We start from the raw sequence: 17,625 nt of genomic DNA, 5'->3' as shown, positions 1-17,625 counted from the left end.
TAGAGTGCGTGTTTGTGTGTATATCTACTTAATGGCAGGGAATAAGGTAGTGGTGAAGGGTTGTGTGTGTGTGTTTCTGCATATATCTGTTTAATGGCTGCTGACAGGGAGGTCGTGGGGGGTTGTGTGTGTGAGTGTTTCTGTATATATCTATTGAATTGCAGGATACAGGTTGGTAGTGGAGGGTTGAGTGTTTCTGTATATATCTATTGAATTGCAGGGGACAGGGTGGTAGTGGAGGGTTGTGTGTGTGCTTCTGTGTACATCTGATCATTGGCAGAAAACAACTTGCTTGCGTAGTGGTGTGTGTGTAGTTCTGTGTATCCCTGTTTGATGGCAGGAGACAGGATGGTAGTGGAGGTTTGTGTGTGTGTGTGTGTTTCTGTGTATAATTGATTTATGGCAGCAAACAGGGTGGTGGGGAGGGTTCTCTGTGTGTGTGTTTCTGTGTATACCTGTTTAATTGCAGGAGACAGGTTAGTGGTGGAGGTTTATGTGTGTGTGTTTCTGTGTATACCTGTTTAATTGCAGGAGACAGGTTAGTGGTGGAGGATGGTATATGTTTGTTTCTGATTATATCTGTTTCATGGCAGGAGACATGGCGGCGGTTGATGGTTGTGCGTGTGAATCTGTGTATATCTGCTTCATGGCAGAAAACAATGTGGTGTTGCACGGTTGTGTGTTTGTGTATTTCTACGTACGTCTGTTTAATGGCAGGAGACAGGGTTATGGTGGACGGTGGTGTGTGTGTGTTTCTGTGTATATCTGTTTAATGATAGGCGAGGGGTGGTCGTGGTGGTGTGTGTGTGTTTGTGTCTATCTGTTTAATGAGAGGAGACAGGGTGGTGGTGGAGGCTTGTCTGGATGTTTCTGTAAATATCTGTTTAATTGCAGGAGACAGGGTGGTTTTGGAGGTTGGTGAGTGTATGTTTCTGTATATAACTGTTTAATGAATGTAAACAGGGTGGTCGTGGAGGTTTGTGTGTGTGTTTCTGTGTATATCTGCTTAATGACAGGAAACAAATTGGTTCTCAATGCTTGTGTGTGCGTGTGCATCTGTGTTTCTGAGTACATCTGTTTAATGGCAGAAAACAATGTGATAGTGGAGGGTTGTGTGTGTGTGTTTCTGTCTATGTCTGTTTAATGGCAGGAGACAGGGTGGTGGAGGAGGGTGGTGTGTGTGTGTGTTTGTGTGTAGATATGTTTAATGGCAGGAGACAGGGTGGTGGAGGAGGGTGGTGTGTGTGTGTGTTTGTGTGTCAATATGTTTAATTGCAGGAGACAGTGTGATGTTAGAGGAATGAATGTGCGTGTTTCTGTGCATACATTTATAATGATGGGAGACTGGGTAGTGGTGGTGGAGGGTTGTTTGTATGTTTCTGTAAATATCTGTTTAATTGCTTAATGACAGGAAACAAATTGCTGTTCAAAGGTTGTGTGTGCGTGTGTTTCTGTGAATGTCTGTTCAATGGCAGGAGACAGGGTGTTGGTGTCGAGATGTGTGTGTGTGTTTCTGTTTATATCTGTTTAATCACCGGAGAGTGTGTGATTGGGGAGGATTGTGTGTGTGTATGTATATATTTATGTGCATATCTGATTAATGGCAACAAACAGGGTGGTGGTGGAGGGTTTAGTATGTGTGTTTGCTTCTGTGTCGATCTGTTTTAGGGCAGGAGACAGGGTGATGGTCGAGGATTGTGTGTGTATATTTCTATGTATATCTGCTCAATGGCACGAGAACAGTGTGGTGGTGGAGGGTTGTGTGTGTGTGTGTTTCTGTGTATATCTGTTTAATGCCAGGAGACAGAGTGTTGGTGTCGGGTTGTCTGTGCGTTTCTTTTTCTGTGCCAGTCTGTTTAATGGTAGTTGATAAGGTGGTGGTGCAGGGTTGTGTGCGTTTTTCTGAATATATCTGCTTAAGGAGACAGACTGGTGATCGTGGAGGGTTGTGTGTATGTGTGTTTCTGTGTATATCTATTTAATGGCAGGACACAGGGTGGTGCTGAAGATATGCTTGTATGTTTCTGTGTATATCTGTTTAATGGCAGGAGGCAGGATGGTGCTGAAGATATGCGTGTACGTTTCTGTGTATATCTGTTCAATGGCAGGAGATAGGGTGATGCTGAAGGTATGCGTATATATTTCTGTGTATATCTGTTTATTTGCAGGAGACAGGGTATTGGAGGAGGACGGTATGTGTGTGTTTCTGTGTATATATGTTTAATTTCAGGATACAGGGTGGTGGTGGAGGATTGTGTGTGTGTGTGTGTGTTTCTGTGTATATTTATTTAAGGGCAGGAGACAGGGTGATGATGGAGGATTGTGTGCATGTTTCTGTGTATATCTGTATAATGGCAGGGGACAGGGTTATCGTGGAGGGTTGTGAGTGTGCGTTTCTGTGCATATCTGATTAATGGCAGGAAACAGCGTGGTGGTCGAGGGATGTGTGTGCGTTTCAGTGCATTTCTGTTTAATGGCAAGAGACAGGGTGGTGATGAAGGATTGTGTGTATTTCTGTGTGCACCTGTTTAATAGCAGGACACAGGGTGTTCGTGGAGTGTTGTGTGCGTGTGTTTCTGTGTCCATATATTTAAGGGCTGGAGACAGGGTGGTGGTGGAGGGTAGTGTGCGTGCGTGATTCCGTGTATAACTGTTTAATAACAGGAGACAGTGATGGAGAAGGGATATGTGTGTGTTTCTGTGTTTAACTGCTTAATGACAGGAGACAGGGTGGTGCTGGAAATATGTGTGTATGTTTCTGTATGTATCAGTTTAATTGCAGGACACGGTGGTGGAGGAGGCTGGTGTGTGTGTGTGTTTCTACGTAAATCTATTTAATGGCAAGACACAGTGTGGTAGTGGAGGGTAGAATATCTGTGTTTCTGTGTCTATGTGCTTACTTGCAGGTGACAGGATGGTGGTGGAGGGTTGTGTATGTATGAGTCTTTCTTTGTATATCTGTTTAATGACAGGAGACAGGGTAGTGGCCGAGAGTTGTGAGTGTTTGTTTCTGTGTATATCTGTTTAATGGCAGGAGATAGGATGGTGGTCAAGAGTTGCGTGTGTTTGTTTCTGTGTATATCTGTTTAATGGCAGGAGACAGGGTGGTCGTGGAGGGTTGTGCGTGTGTGTATTTCTGTGTATATCTATTTAATTGCTGAGGACAGGGTGGTGGTGGAGAGATGTGTGTGTGTTTCAGTGCATATCTGTTTAATGACAGGAGACAAGGTGGTGGTAGGGCGATGTATGGGTCTGTGTTTCTGTGTATATCCGTTTAATTGCAGGAGACAGGTTGGTGATGGAGGGTTGGGTATGTGTGTGTTTCAGTGCATATCTGTTTAATGATAAGGGAGAGGGTGGTGGTGGAAGGTGGTGTGTGCGTGTTTCTGTGTATATCTGTATAATCGTCGGAGACAGGGTGGTGATGAAGGGTTGTGTGTGTTTGTGTTCCTGTGTATATCTGTTTAATGAAAGGAGACAGGGTGGTCGTGGAGGGTTGCTGTATGTTTCTGAATATTTCTGTTTAATAGCAGAAGACAGCATGGTGGTGGAGGATGGTGAGTGTGTGTTTTCTGTGTATAACTGTTAAATAGCCGGAGACAGGGTGGTGCTGGAGTTTTGTGTGTGTAATTCTGTATATATCTGTTTAATTACAGGAGGCAGGTGGAGGGTTGCGCGTGTGTTTCTGTGTATATCTGCTTAATGACAGGAGATAAATTGGGTGTCAAGGATTGTGTGTGCGTGTGTGTGTGTGTGTGTTCCTGTGTATATCTCTTTAATGGCAGAAAACAATGTGGTGGTGGAGGGATGTGCGTGTTTCTGTGTATTTCTCTTTATTGACAGGATACAGGGTGTTAGTGGAGGGTTGCGTGTGTGTGTTTCTGTGTATATCTGCTTAATCGCGGGAGACAGCGTGGTGGTGGAGGGTTGTGTTGTATGTTTCAATGTATATCTGATGAATGGCAGGAAACAGGGTGTGGTGGAGGCTTGTGTGTGTGTTTCTGTGTATATCTGTTTAATGGAAGGAGACAGCGGGATGGTGGAGAGTTGTGTATGTGTGTTTCTGCATAGATTTGTTTATGGGAGGAGACAGGGTGGTGGTGGAAGGTTGTGTGCTTGTGTTTCTGTCTGTATCTGTTTAATAACAGGAGACAGGTATTGGTGCAGATTGGTGTGTATGTGTTTCTGCATATCCCTGCTTAATGGCGGGAGACAGGGTGGTGGTGGAGGGTTGTGTGTGTGTTTCTGTGGAAATCTGCTTAATGACAGGAAACAAATTGGGTGTCAAGGGTTGTGTGTGCGTGTGTGTTTGTGTGCGTGTGTGTTTGTGTGCGTGTGTGTACATCTATTTAATGGCAGAAAACCATGTGGTGGTGAAGGGTTGTGTGTGTGTGTGTGTTTCTGTGTAAGTCGATGAAATGGCAGGAGACAGGGAGATGGTGTCGAGATATATGTCTGTTTCTTTTTATACCTGTTTAATTGCCGGAGAGTGTGTGATGGTGGACCATTGTGTGTGTGAGTGTGTGTGCGTGCGTTTCTGTGTAGATCTGTGTAATGGCAGCAGACAGTGTGGTCGCGGATGATTGCGTGTGTTTCTGTGTATATTTGTTTAATGGCAGAAAACAATGTGGTGGTGAAGGGTTGTGTGTGTGTTTCTGTTAAATTTGTTTAATGGCAGGAGACAGGGAGGTGCTTTAGAGATTTGTGTGTGTTTCTGTGTATATCGGTTTATTGATCGGAGGCAAGGTGTTGGAGCAAGGTTGTATGTGTGTGTGCTTCTGGGTATATCTGCTTAATAGCGTGAGACAACGTGGAGGCGGAGGCTTGTGTTGTGTGTTTTAGTGCATATCGGATTACTGGCAAGAAACAGGATTTTGGTGAAGAGTTGTGTGTGTTTGTTTTTGTTTTTCTCCAACCTGGTTCTGATCATATGCCATTCTGTTTGAGAGTGGAGTTAGCGCCTTCTGACCCTTCCACGAAAAGCGGTACCGCATTTGCATTCATTGCGCAGGCGGCCCGGTTCAAAGACAGGGAAGAAGCTGATGCGCTGGTGTCACAGCGCACTACGGAGTCCTGAACTAGTCTGTCTGTCAAATGTACCACAAAGTCGTTTCTGAAATGCCTCATTTGGAAGCTGTCTGTCATTATTCAACGTGCGAGAGTTGGCACTAGAGGTCCTGAATCATGTTTTGGAGCAGTTCGCACGTTAGTGGCTCATTCAATCAGCAACAGCAATGAAATGGAATTACACTCTCAGAGCGTCGCTAGTATTAAATTGCGCCCCGAGATCAAGGCCACTTTGGAACTGAAACGGAGGAATCAACAGAGAGGCTCCAGAATGACATCACATCCATTTGGTTTTCGTTAAATCACTGACGAGCAGGAAAATGTAAACGGGGAGGGCGAGTGGGGAAGGGAGGCAGTTGCAGCTCTGGTGAAACTCCTTCTTTGTGATTCACTCAGCAACCAGAGACGTGAAGGTGACTCAGGCGTGAGAGCTCTTCACATCGAGAACAAAAAGCACTCAAGGGCCGTTAGCACCTCTTCCGGACTGGGGGTGGGGTGAGGTAATTACCTTTTGACTTCTGTTACTATGTTCAGAAACTGGCTTTTAGATTGAGGTGAATAGAAACTGCATTTTTAATAAGCACCATGGAAATTAGCAACATTTATTGAGTCGCTTCTCGTCGATTCCCACACAGGTTTCGAACTCAGTGGGCATCCATGTGGCTCATGTCCAGGTGTGAACATCTCTGCAGCAAATTGCACGGTTAAGGTAAAAGGCACAGAAAGTGTCATCTGGAACTGGCTCCGATGTCAGAGTATCCTCACAATGTGATCTGTCGTTCTCGGATTGTAATGCTACCTCCGGTTGTAAGGTGGAGAACATTCTTTCGGATCTTATTCTGCAAAACAGACACAGTGACTGAAACTATGCTGCACGGTATGATGTGGAACACGGCCTGCTCAGCTTTGTGCATTTTCCCTGTTGTCCAGTGTGTTTCGTGTTCCGTGTAAACGTGAAAGTTGTCCTGTTTCGAGCAATGGGTGAAATCATTTAGCAAAGCAAGAATGGAAATTGCAGAAATGTCAAGCAGCTCATGGTTATTTGGCCAAATCATAACCGATCATATATTCTCACGCACTCACAGATACATTTGTAGCTGAAAATAGTCTGAGAAGATAGACTCAGCTTCCCATTGATTTTTGTCTGGATTGATGCGTTATCATTATCTGCTGCGAAATTGATATCATAGACGGGCACATCCCAGCAGCTGTGCGAGTCTGAGAGGGACCATGGAACCCTTTTCACGTGACTTTGCATCTGTTGTTATGCAGGAGCACAATTGGAAATGCAAGAAAATGGAGAGACTCAGGCGTGAGAGCTCTTCACATCGAGAACAAAAAGCACTCAAGGGCAGTTAGCACCTCTTCCGGAGTGGGCGTGGGGTGAGGTAATTACCTTTTGACTTCTGTTACTATGTTCAGAAACTGCCTTTTAGATTGAGGTGAACAGAAACTGCATTTCTGTGATCTGTCCTTCTCGGATTGTAATGCTACCTCCACTTTTCAGGTCGAGAATAATCTTTGGGACGTTAAATCTGCAAAACAGATCTCCTAACTGTAACTATGCTGCACCGTATGATGTGGATTACGGCCTACTCAGCTTTGTGCATTTTCCCTGTTGTCCGGTATGTTTCATGTTCCGTGTAAACCAACCTTTATCTTGCAGTTATGGGCGAAATCATTTACCAGGCAAGAATCGCAATTCCAGGCAGCTCATGGTTTCTTTGTTGAATCATAATTGAATATACATTCTCTCATACAGCCATCACATTTGTGGCTCAAACGAGTCTCAGAAGGTAGGATCAGCTTCCCATTGGTTTTTGTGTGGTTTGAAGGGTTATCATTATCTGCTGCAAAACGGATATTGTAGCTGGGCAGATCCCAGCATCAGTGCGAGCAGGACAGGGATGGGGGAACTCTTTCCCTGGGACTTTGATTCTGTTGGTTTGCAGGTGCATCATTGAAAGTGTAAGAAAATGTGCGACTGCGGCGGCTGGTCTTGTGGCCAAGTGGTCGGAGGCGCTGTGTTGTGGCTCGAATTTCTAACGAGGCGTGTGTTTGAATCCCACCATTTGTGTGCTTTGCCGGTTTTACTGCAGCTTGTTGATGTTCAGTGTTTAAATTCACACATGACCAGCTAACTTTGCTTATTGGAAATGTATCTCTGATGTGGGAGAGTGCACCCTCTCCAACCTGCCAGTGTCCACGCTGTCGTGATCACATTCGCCTCCCACACGAAAAGCCCGGGCCTCATACGGTTCCACTACTGCTTCATATTCCGGCCAAGTTGTTGTTCACTGTTTTTGCTGAAACTGAACGGAGATTGATATTTCGTCGCTGGTGTGAAACAAAATCCTGCAGTGACTTTACTTCTCGTTATTTGGTGTTCTGGCGAATGGGAAAATAATTTCGGTTAATTGTGATTAGATTAGATTACTTACAGTGTGGAAACAGGCCTTTCGGCCCAACAAGTCCACATCGCCCCGCCGAAGCGCAACCCACCCATACCCTTACATTTACCCCTTACTTAACACTACGGGCAATTTAGCATGGCCAATTCATCTAACCTGCACATCTTTTGGACTGTGGGAGGAAACCGGAGCACCCGGAGGAAACCCACGCAGACACGGGGAGAACGTGCAAACTCCACACAGTCAGTCGTCTGAGGCGGGAATTGAACCCGGGTCTCTGACGCTGTGAGGCAGCAGTGCTAACCACTGTGCCACCGTGCCGCCCATGATGTCATATGGTCTTACATTTCTCTCATTTCCTTCACTTCTGTCCTGGAGACGTGGACAGCAGGCACTGCCGCATTGTTGATCGGATGGGCTAACTAATCTAAACGAGACTGTGTTTGGGAATATTCACTTTTCATGGCTCATTCATATTCGGTTTTTTGTTTTCCCTCATTTCAGAGTTTTTCGGGAGGTGACAGTGCACTAAGATTCCAATATATGTTGGGAGCATAATATGGAATTGCTCTGCTGAAGGATCTGGGAGTGTTTTATGGCTGATTGCCCTCGGACTGTCCCCAGAACAGCATTAATGCTTCGAAATCTCTGAAGGTGCATTTTAAAAAAATTCTCAGCATTTAGCCCCTATCCCACAAAACCCTTCCTATCCAGAAATTCATCCAATTGCCTTTGAAATCTTCTGAGTGTACTCGCCTCCTCCACTTCATCTGGTAGCTGATTCCATACACGCACAGCCTTCTGTGTGGGAAAGGTGCCTCAAATCCTTTTTATATTTTACCTATTTCACCTTAAACATATGCTCTCCAATTTTCAACTCACCGAACATTGCCAAAAGCAAAAACTTCAGTATTCCGTTGACAAACCTTCCTTAAGTTCATGCCTGGCGATGAAGGGAAAGTTGTCCCAGCATTTTCAGACTAGCCCGACATTCCAAACTGTGCGCCCCTGACAATTATACTTTGTGAGCAATTTCACGTAATTTTCTTAATTTTTCAGTGATGCCAGTTACGCTGGAGAACAACCAGCTCCTGGAAACATAAAGATGAAGTGTTGAACGGCTGTAAATTTTAGCACTGGATGACTCTGAAGACCAGCTACTTGCGGCGATGCTTTCTGTCGTGTAGTGGGTGTTGGAGTCACCTCATACACATAAACGTCCCACGTCAAAATCCGGCACAAATAGCCTTATTCCCGATGGCAGCCTTTCAGACTGACATTAGCAGAGCTTTCTAACTTGCTGTTCATGTCAGCAAACGTGACTTTGAATTTTCTCGCTCATACATGCTCGAGTGGTGAAAAATAATGCAATCCTGTTTCATTACTAGGTGAAACATTGTTACGGTTTTCTCCAACCTGGTTCTGAATATGCACAGATGTGTACAACACTGATGACCATTCTATTTCAGAGTTGACTTACCGTGCTCTGATCCTTTTCCTAAAAGTAGTACCACATTTACTTTCCTTGGGCAGACGGCCCGGTTCAAAGCCAAGGAGCTAAGGTTCCCCGCAAAATTCCTCAGCTCAGGACCTGGGCATGTTTCATGGACAATGGTCAGTGGAGGCAACATTATGGAAGTCCTCGGTTCTGCAGTGTTGCTAAACACGAAATTGAAGGGCGATTGGATTTTAGTATTCTGAGACATAATTTAAACTGATTGGTAAAATAGGAATTGTTTCCTAATTAGAAACCAACTCAGATTTGTTTCACAGCCAAATGTTACATCTTTCGAATTTTCCAGTGCACGCTGAGACTGCTAGCTGGTCATCACAGATATTTGTCAGCTGTCAGTTCTGAACAGCATTCACTCTCATTTAAAGTTGGAGGGCACACCTTCAATGTCATAACACTGTTCTCATCACAAAGTCCTGCGGCTTAGAAGCTGTCTTGGGGACAGGGGTTGGATTGCAGCCGTAACTGTATTAAATGTAAAATTTTCACACGGGAATCGCCGTTCATGAGGGGGGAGTTTCTGTAAGCTGTGTCCCAGGGATGTGCAGGGAGCTGCAGTGGGCACCTTTTGTTGACAGCGGGGGGACTAGAGAGAGCAGTGTTTGTTCTTATCGTACTCCGTTTGAGGTCAGGGAACACAGAATCATCAATGGTTTGGGTTGCAATTCAATCTTGCCATGGATTTTCCGGTTGAAATGGAGGTAGGGTGGTATTCCCATAGTCTGATCTGGAACAACCAAAGCTCCATACCTGGATGGTCTCAAACTACCAACTGCGCTCTTGCAGCCCGCTGCTGAACATTTGAGCCACACAGCCTGCCACCAACCAGGCATGCCGATTTCTCTAAAGCAGGAAGGTTAGCGGGGATCTGAACAGCGGTGAACAGCTGGAGCTCTCACTGTTTTCAGAGTCTGTCACCAATTTTCTGCTTTCAACACCGAGAGTGTCAGAGAGCTTGAGGGGTCTGCAAACACCCAGAGGTAAAGGAACAATCACAAATTGGAAATTACCCAGGCCCATCGATGTGACTACGTGAGGTACGTCACTTGTGGTTCTGGGACTGGGATAATTCAAACCCATGTTATGACGGCAACTGGAGATTAAATACAGCGCTTCACGAAGCTCAGCTCAACTATCTATCATTAAGATACAATGGGTATAGAATTGCTTCTGCTAAACCACTTCATCAAATCCACCCTGTCAATCGGTCCAAAATCTTAATGTTTGTATCTCATCGTCCATTTCCTTCAGTTGATAGGAATAATCTGTTCTCATCTACATTATCTACACCGATCATAAACCCATAAGCTCTGTCAAAACTCCCTTCAACTCTCCAATTCGCCAATGTGGTTGATCTGTTCTTCTCAGGGACACTACCATCCTTCCCAATTTGCGAGGGATCTGCCCCCTCTCAGGTGCCCTGACATTCTTCCCAATGTGTGGGTGATCGGTCCTTCTCAGGGGCCCTGCCATTCTTCCCAATGTGTGGGTGATCGGTCCCCCTCAGGAACACGGCCAACCTTCTCAATGTGGGTGATCTGCTCCGTCTCATGGACCTTACCATCCTTCCCAATGTATGGGTGATCTGTTTCTCTCTCAGTGACCCTGCCATCCTTCCCAATGTGTGGGTGATCTGCCCTCTCTCAGGGACCCTGCCAGCATTCCCAATATGTTGGTGATCTGCCCCCTCTCAGGGACCCTGCCATCCTACTCAATGTGTGGGTTATATGTCGCTCTCAGGGGCCCTGCCATCCTTCTCAATGTATGGGTGATATGTCGCTCTCAGGCACCCTGCCATACTTCCCAATATGTGGGTGATCTGTCCCTCTCTCAGTGACCCTGCCATCCTTCCCATTGTGAGGGTGATCTGTCCCTCTCTCAGTGACCCTCCCATCATTCCCATTGTGAGGGTGATCTGTCCCTCTCTCAGTGACCCTGCCATCCTTCCCATTGTGAGGGTGATTTGTCCCTCTCTCAGTGACCCGACCATCCTTCCCAATATGTACGTGATCTGTTCCTCTCTCAGTGACCCTGCCATCCTTCCCATTGTGAGGGTGATCTGCCCTCTCTCAGGTACCCTGCCATCCTTCCCATTATATGGATCATCAGCCCCCTCTCAGTGACCCTGCCATCCTTCCCAATCTTTGGGTGAACTGTCCCCTACGTCATCCTTCCCAATGTGTGAGTGATCTGTCCCTCTCAGAGACACTGCTATCCTTCGAAATGTGCGCGTGATCGGCCCCCCATCTCAGGTATACTGCCTTCCTTCACATTGTCTGGGTGATCTGCCCCCTCTCATGGATCCTGCCATTCTTTCCAATGAGTGGATAATCTGCCCCCTCTCAGGCACCCTGACATCCTTCCAAATGTATGGGTGATCTGCCCCTGTCAGGCGCACTGCCATCCTTTCCAACGTATGGGTGATCTGTCTCTCTCTCAGTGACCCTGCCATCCTTCCCAATGTCAGGGTGATCTGTCCCCCTCTCAGGGACCCTGCCATCCTTCCCGTTGTGTGGGTGATCTGCCCCCTCTCAGGGACCCTGCTATCCTTCCCAATGTTTGGGTGATCTGTCCCCCCTCTTAGTGACCCTGCCATCCTTCCCAATATGTGGGTGATCTGTCCTCACCTCAGGGATACTGCCATACTTCCCAATGCGTGGATGATCTGTGCCCTCTCAGGGACCTGCGATCCTTTCCAATGTATGGGTGATCTGCCCCCTCTCAGTAACCAATGTATGGGTGATCTGCCCCCTCTCAGCCATCCATCCCAATGTGTGGGTGGTCTGCCCCTCTCAGGGGCCCTGCTATCCTTCCCATTGTGTGGGTGATCTGAGACCTCTCAAGTACCCTGCCATCCTTCCTAATGTGTGGTTGATCCACAACCTCAGCCTATTTTTCGGGATAAGGAGTTTGTTGATTTTAGGTGGTTCGTGATTAAAATTACTGACGATATGCAGTTGGCAATTTATCGCAATTTCCAAAGGATTTATCGGGTTTAAGAATGAATCATTTAACTAATTAAGAAATGAATGATATATGAAGAAAGTATCCCATTGTGACAGTTGGAAATGGTTCACTGATACAGAAGACAAACTGGCTGTTGGCGAATAATGGGGCAGTCTTGTTATGATTGTAGGTCAGCCTCCTGCTCTCCAATCTATTTCTATATGCTATTCAAATATATATACCATATCCAGGACTGAACCCTGAAATACTCTGCTTCTCAGGCCGGTTTGTTACTGTGTCAATCAATTATTTGAACCCTCTTGGCTCATGGCTATGTGACATAGAATCTGGATAGTTAACTACTGGTGTAAGAGCTGATCAACAAAACTGCATGCTCACCATACATAGCAACAAACTTTTATTAACCTGCACCTTTCGAGACCAGGAGTGTGCCATTTGATCAACTGCTCCAGGTAATCATGTGCTCCATAATCAGTGTAAAAACACGTACACAATATTTAAACATAATGAAGCAGGTATACTTTGATACCTTATTAACAGTATAAGTTACTTAAATAATAATGCAACTTTGCCTGAAATAAAACTTTGCTGTCCCGGTAAAATTGTGTGGTTAAGGAACTCCAACTGACAGTAGTTTGCAAATAGTGAAATTCGCATATAATATAATTCTGGAGTTTACAAAAGGTTCGCCTCACGGTATCCTGTCAATTGGTTTGAATTCCCATTTGGTTCACTCATACCCTTTCATGAAGGGAAGCTACCATCTTCACCTGGTCGGGCCGACATGTGAATACTGAGACATGACAATGTGGTTGATTATTCAATATCCTCTGGATTGTTTGAATGGTTGATAAATGCTGCCCCAGAAAGGGATGCGATGACCCTGTGAACAATCAAAATCAAAAATCCAATCATTGTCATTCCGTGGGAAATCGCTGGTAATTAATTCACCTTAATGACAGTGCATTTCTTCCCACATTCAGAGCAGGGGAACAGTCTCTCACCAATGTGGACCTACTAGTGTGTCAGCAGGTGGGAGGTCTGAATGAATTCCTTGTCACACAGAGAGCAGGGGAACAGTCTCTCCCCGGTGTTGACTCACAAGTGTGTCAGTAGGTGGGGTTTCGGAATGAACTCCTCGTTCCATTCAGAGCAGGGGAACAGTCTCTCCTCAGTGTGCTCTCATTGGTGTGTCAGCAGGTGGGATGTCTGAATGAATTCCTTGTCACACACAGAGCAGGGGAACAGTCTCTCCCCAGTGTGGGCTCACTGGCGTGTCAGCAGGTTGGATGTCTGAATGAATTCCTTGTCACACACAGAGCAGGGGAACAATCTCTCCCCAGTGTGGGCTCACTGGTGTGTCAGCAGGTGGGATGTCTGAATGAATTCATTGTCACACACAGAGCAGGGGAACACTCTCTCCCCAGTGTGGGCTCACTGGTGGTCAGCAGGTGGGATGTCTGAATGAATTCCTTGTCACGCACAGAGCAGGGGAACAGACTCTCCCCAGTGTGGGCTCACTGGTGTGTCAGCAGGTGGTATGTCTGAATGAATTCCTTGTCACACACAGAGCAGGGGAACAGTCTCTCCCTAGTGTGGGCTCACTGGTGTGTCAGCAGGTTGGAGGTCTGAATGAATTCCATGTCACACACAGAGCAGCAGAACGTAGTGAAGACACTTCTGAGCCAGGAGGTGAGCGGACTTTATGAATGCTTTCCCTCACTTCGACCAGGTGAACGTTTCTCCCTGATCTGACTGTACCAATGTGTTTACAGATTGGATGGGTAATTGAAAGCCTTCCCACAGTACCCCCGCCATATCCACAGTTTCTTGTCCATGTGACATTGATTTAGTTTCAAAAAGGCACATGTTAACGTGAAGCCCAGACCACACAGAATAAGTGCAGTTTCTCCTCACTCGAAATGTTCTAAAAGCTAGCACTATTCATTTTATATTAAATGAAGTATCTATCTTTGATCTTGGGGTGATGTTTGATCTGTCTATTAACTGCATGTCCCCATTTTATAAAACACTTTAGAATTGACATAATTTTTTTCAATGTTTGAGATAAAGAATAAACTGAAAGACAGCTTGTGAAATCAGGGGGAATTAATGTAGTAATTGGTGGGTTTGTCAGTAAGGAATAGTGACCATAAAACATATCAGATTGTTGTTTAATTACCAAAGGATTCACTCATGCTCATCAGCGATGGGAACCTGTCACCCAGTCAGCACCCTCACCAATGTGAAAGGAGAGAGCACTGGGCAGGGGCTGAGAACATTCCATTGGCTTTTTATACAGTCAGTGGGAGAGCTTACAGCCTCTGTATAGCGACCTGAAGGGGCTTTTTCTTCGCTGTTTTCTACACTTAATTTTTAATCCAATCAATTTAAAATAAACCAAAATTTAAAATAAACCAAAATCAGCAACAAAGTCCAAAACAACGGAATGGGACATGGGAAGCTGTCTAATTGAATCAGAATGTGTTTCTCCGTGTCTGTGAGACACCCTGTGTCCTAAGGGTCCAATAGTTCTGGAAGGTATCAAGTCCACTGCTTGTCCCCGCACACTTCATCTCGCTGGATAACCAGGTATCAAGTCCAATGCTTGTCCCCGCACACTTCATCTCGCTGGATAACCAGGCACAGACAAATGGACAGAGAAGAAGCAAATCCTGCCAGGAAAATGAAGGGAAGGCCACAATTGTGTGATCTATAGCTTTGATGAATGGCAGAGTGGACTTGATGGGCAAGTGGACTCTCATATTCTCCTCTATTGTTCTGACAGTAACCCGCCTCTCTCACGCTGTGCATTCTGGGTCTACAGATTAGTTTTAACCAAGTGAAGACCCTTCAACATCCCTGTGGCTTCCACCGTGCACAGCTCAGGATCAGGAACATTGAACTGATACGTCACTGAATGTTGGGAAGCTGACCATTCAGGGAACTGCACAGAGGCTAGAACCTGTCACAGTGAATACGTACACTGTCCATGGACTCCTCCTGGCTGCAAACATAACCTGCAGCTCGGATGGAAGGGAAGCTGCTAAAAAGGAATCATAATTCAACTGTTCACATTTGTGAAAGAATCAAGAATGGTGAGGCACCGATGCAAGGTAATTGGCAACGATGCACTTGCAACATTTAGACAAACCATTTTCATTCTGCAAAAGGTTGAGATTAGGAATCCACTGCTAATGGAGCCAGGTACAATGAAGTGAACATTGGATTCCCTACAGTGTGGAAACAGGCCCTTCGGCCCAACAAGTCCACACCGACCCTCCGAAGAGCAAGCTACCCAGACCCATTCCCCTACACCTAACACTACGGGCAACTTAGCATGGCCAATTCACCTAACCTGCACATTTTTGGACAGTGGGAGGAAACCTACGCAGACATGGGGAGAATGTGCAAACTCCACACAGACAGTTGCTCAAGGTGGCAATTGAACCCAGGTGGCAGGCGGAATGAGGTAGCAGTGCTAACCACTCTGCCACCATGCCTCCCTGGAACATCGGAAATGTAGAATTGGGGAAAAGATAGAAGAAAAGCATGAGAGAAGAGGATTCTATGGGGAGCTGATGAGCCAATTGGCCTCCTTTTACACTATAAAAGTTCTATGGTCACTTAATTCTGAGCCAAAAAAGGGAAAATCAGAGCAGGTGAAGGAAAGTTTGGTAAAGAGGGCAAATTGAACGAGTGTCTCAGTGAGTAAAAGTGAATGACAGATGGTTGAGGTTTGGGAATAAAATTGCAAATCTCATGAATTTTCATGGACCCCAACATTACAGCAGTTAACAATGGGAATGCTCAAGAGAGTGAAATTGGATGAGCTCAGAAATGCGCAACATTGATGTAGCTGAAGGGGACGCTGGTTAAAGATACCACAGTTAGTGTTTATTTCATTCCAGACACACCAGCCAGGGAGCACATCCTTCCTGTATCATTCCTATTGAGCTCTTTAAAAAAATGTGTTCATTTCAAGTGTTTCATGTTTAGATACGCTCAAGGAGACAGCTTCAATCTCCGCAATCTCTCCTGAGAGGGCAGGAGAGTTTTGTCTATTGTCTATTGGCAATGCTGCTGTTAGAAATCAATTCACTGGTGTATGTTGCTGGCTGCTTCATGGATTGGAAGTGGCTACTGAGACCGTCAATTTACTGTATGCTGTATTGCCAGGTTGCCAGACATGTCAAGTGTTTTCAAAGAAAAAAACACATTTGGGAAATGTATGTCAGTTGAGGGGCACCCTCTTTCGATACGATCTATTAATAGTTGTTGGAATTGACTTACCTGGCTTTAACCAAGTGGTCAAATAATTATAACTGTCATAGAAGCTGGTATCATGGGTCAAGAAGTGTAAGTAATGGAGGAGGTGTCAGTTCTGCTGGTTAAGTGCACAAAGTTGTTTAAAATGTTGCTAACTTGCTTTCAGCATCATGATAACAGTAGGACACATAACTGAGATCATTGCATTGTTCAAGTTTTCCACGTTCAGAGAACTAAAGGAAAAGCTGGAGCTGGGCGTTGTGGGATGAGCTAGGAGTCAGAGGGACAAAAAAACAAAAGTGGCGATTGATAAAAAAAAACTTGGTTCCACTCAGACTCTATCCTGCAGTTTTGTCCTTGCTTCTCCAAAGCCTGGGAAATTCACTTCCCCTCATTGATCCAGCCTCTTTTCCAGCTTCTCCACATTCCCTTGCAGACACGAAAGCATAGCTACAGCTTTAAGTTGCTCATTTGAGCCATTGGAGCATGTGTAGAGTCTGGCTGTTTAACGGAACACTGTCCTTCACTGCTGTTCTCATTGAAAGGGATAGAAACAATGTGTGAGACAGACTGATGTCAACCTTGAGAGCAGAGAAATCAGATCCTGATCAGAAACGAATAATAGAGTAAATTACGAACTGTTCTCAATTCCTCCTGCAATATTATTGCAATAAGGACAGAGATAAACTTCTTTTACAGCCAAAGGATTCACGGATGGGAAATTCACACTTTAAAACGATATGAGAGCCACCCAATTCCACAGGTCCTGATCATTATGGGTAATATGGAAGGGAAAGCAGCATTCCCAGCCCAGAGAAACCATTCCCATGTTGTGCACATGGTTGAGGATTAAACTGGTCATGTGATCTGGGAAGACACCATCATTACAGGACCAGCGTGAGGCTGTGCAAATGTGGGGAAGGAGGGAAGGAATTCACCTACCCCTCCCAGTGGGACACTCATCAACACAGTCACACTGCGGAGAGGCCGCTCACCTGCCTCACATATGGGAAAGGGTTTACTCGATCTTACAATCTGCTGAGGCACCAGAGAGGGCGCAGAGGATTCAGACACTTCAACTGCTCCATGTGTGAGAAAGGATTCATTCAAATCTCTTTTATGCAAAGACATCAGTTCATTCCCACTGGAGAGAGGCCATTCTCCTGTGCAATGTGTGGGAAAGGGTTCACTCAGTCCTCTGACTTGCTGAAACACCAGAGAACTCACTCTGGGGAAAAGGTCATTCACTTGCGCCCAGTGTGGGATGAGACACACTGAAATGCCGCAGCTGCTGAGACCCCAGTGAGCCCACACAGGGGGAGAGGCCATTCAGATGCTCAGTGTGTGAGAAGGGATTGACTGATTCATCCCTCACCTGAGACTCCAGTGAGCCCCACA

Source organism: Chiloscyllium plagiosum, unplaced genomic scaffold (assembly GCF_037043375.1).
Source record: "Chiloscyllium plagiosum isolate Xiang-an unplaced genomic scaffold, Cpla_swu_hap1 HiC_scaffold_46, whole genome shotgun sequence".
In the NCBI taxonomy this organism is placed as follows: Eukaryota; Metazoa; Chordata; class Chondrichthyes; order Orectolobiformes; family Hemiscylliidae; genus Chiloscyllium; species Chiloscyllium plagiosum.
Note: the sequence above shows the minus strand (reverse complement) of the source record.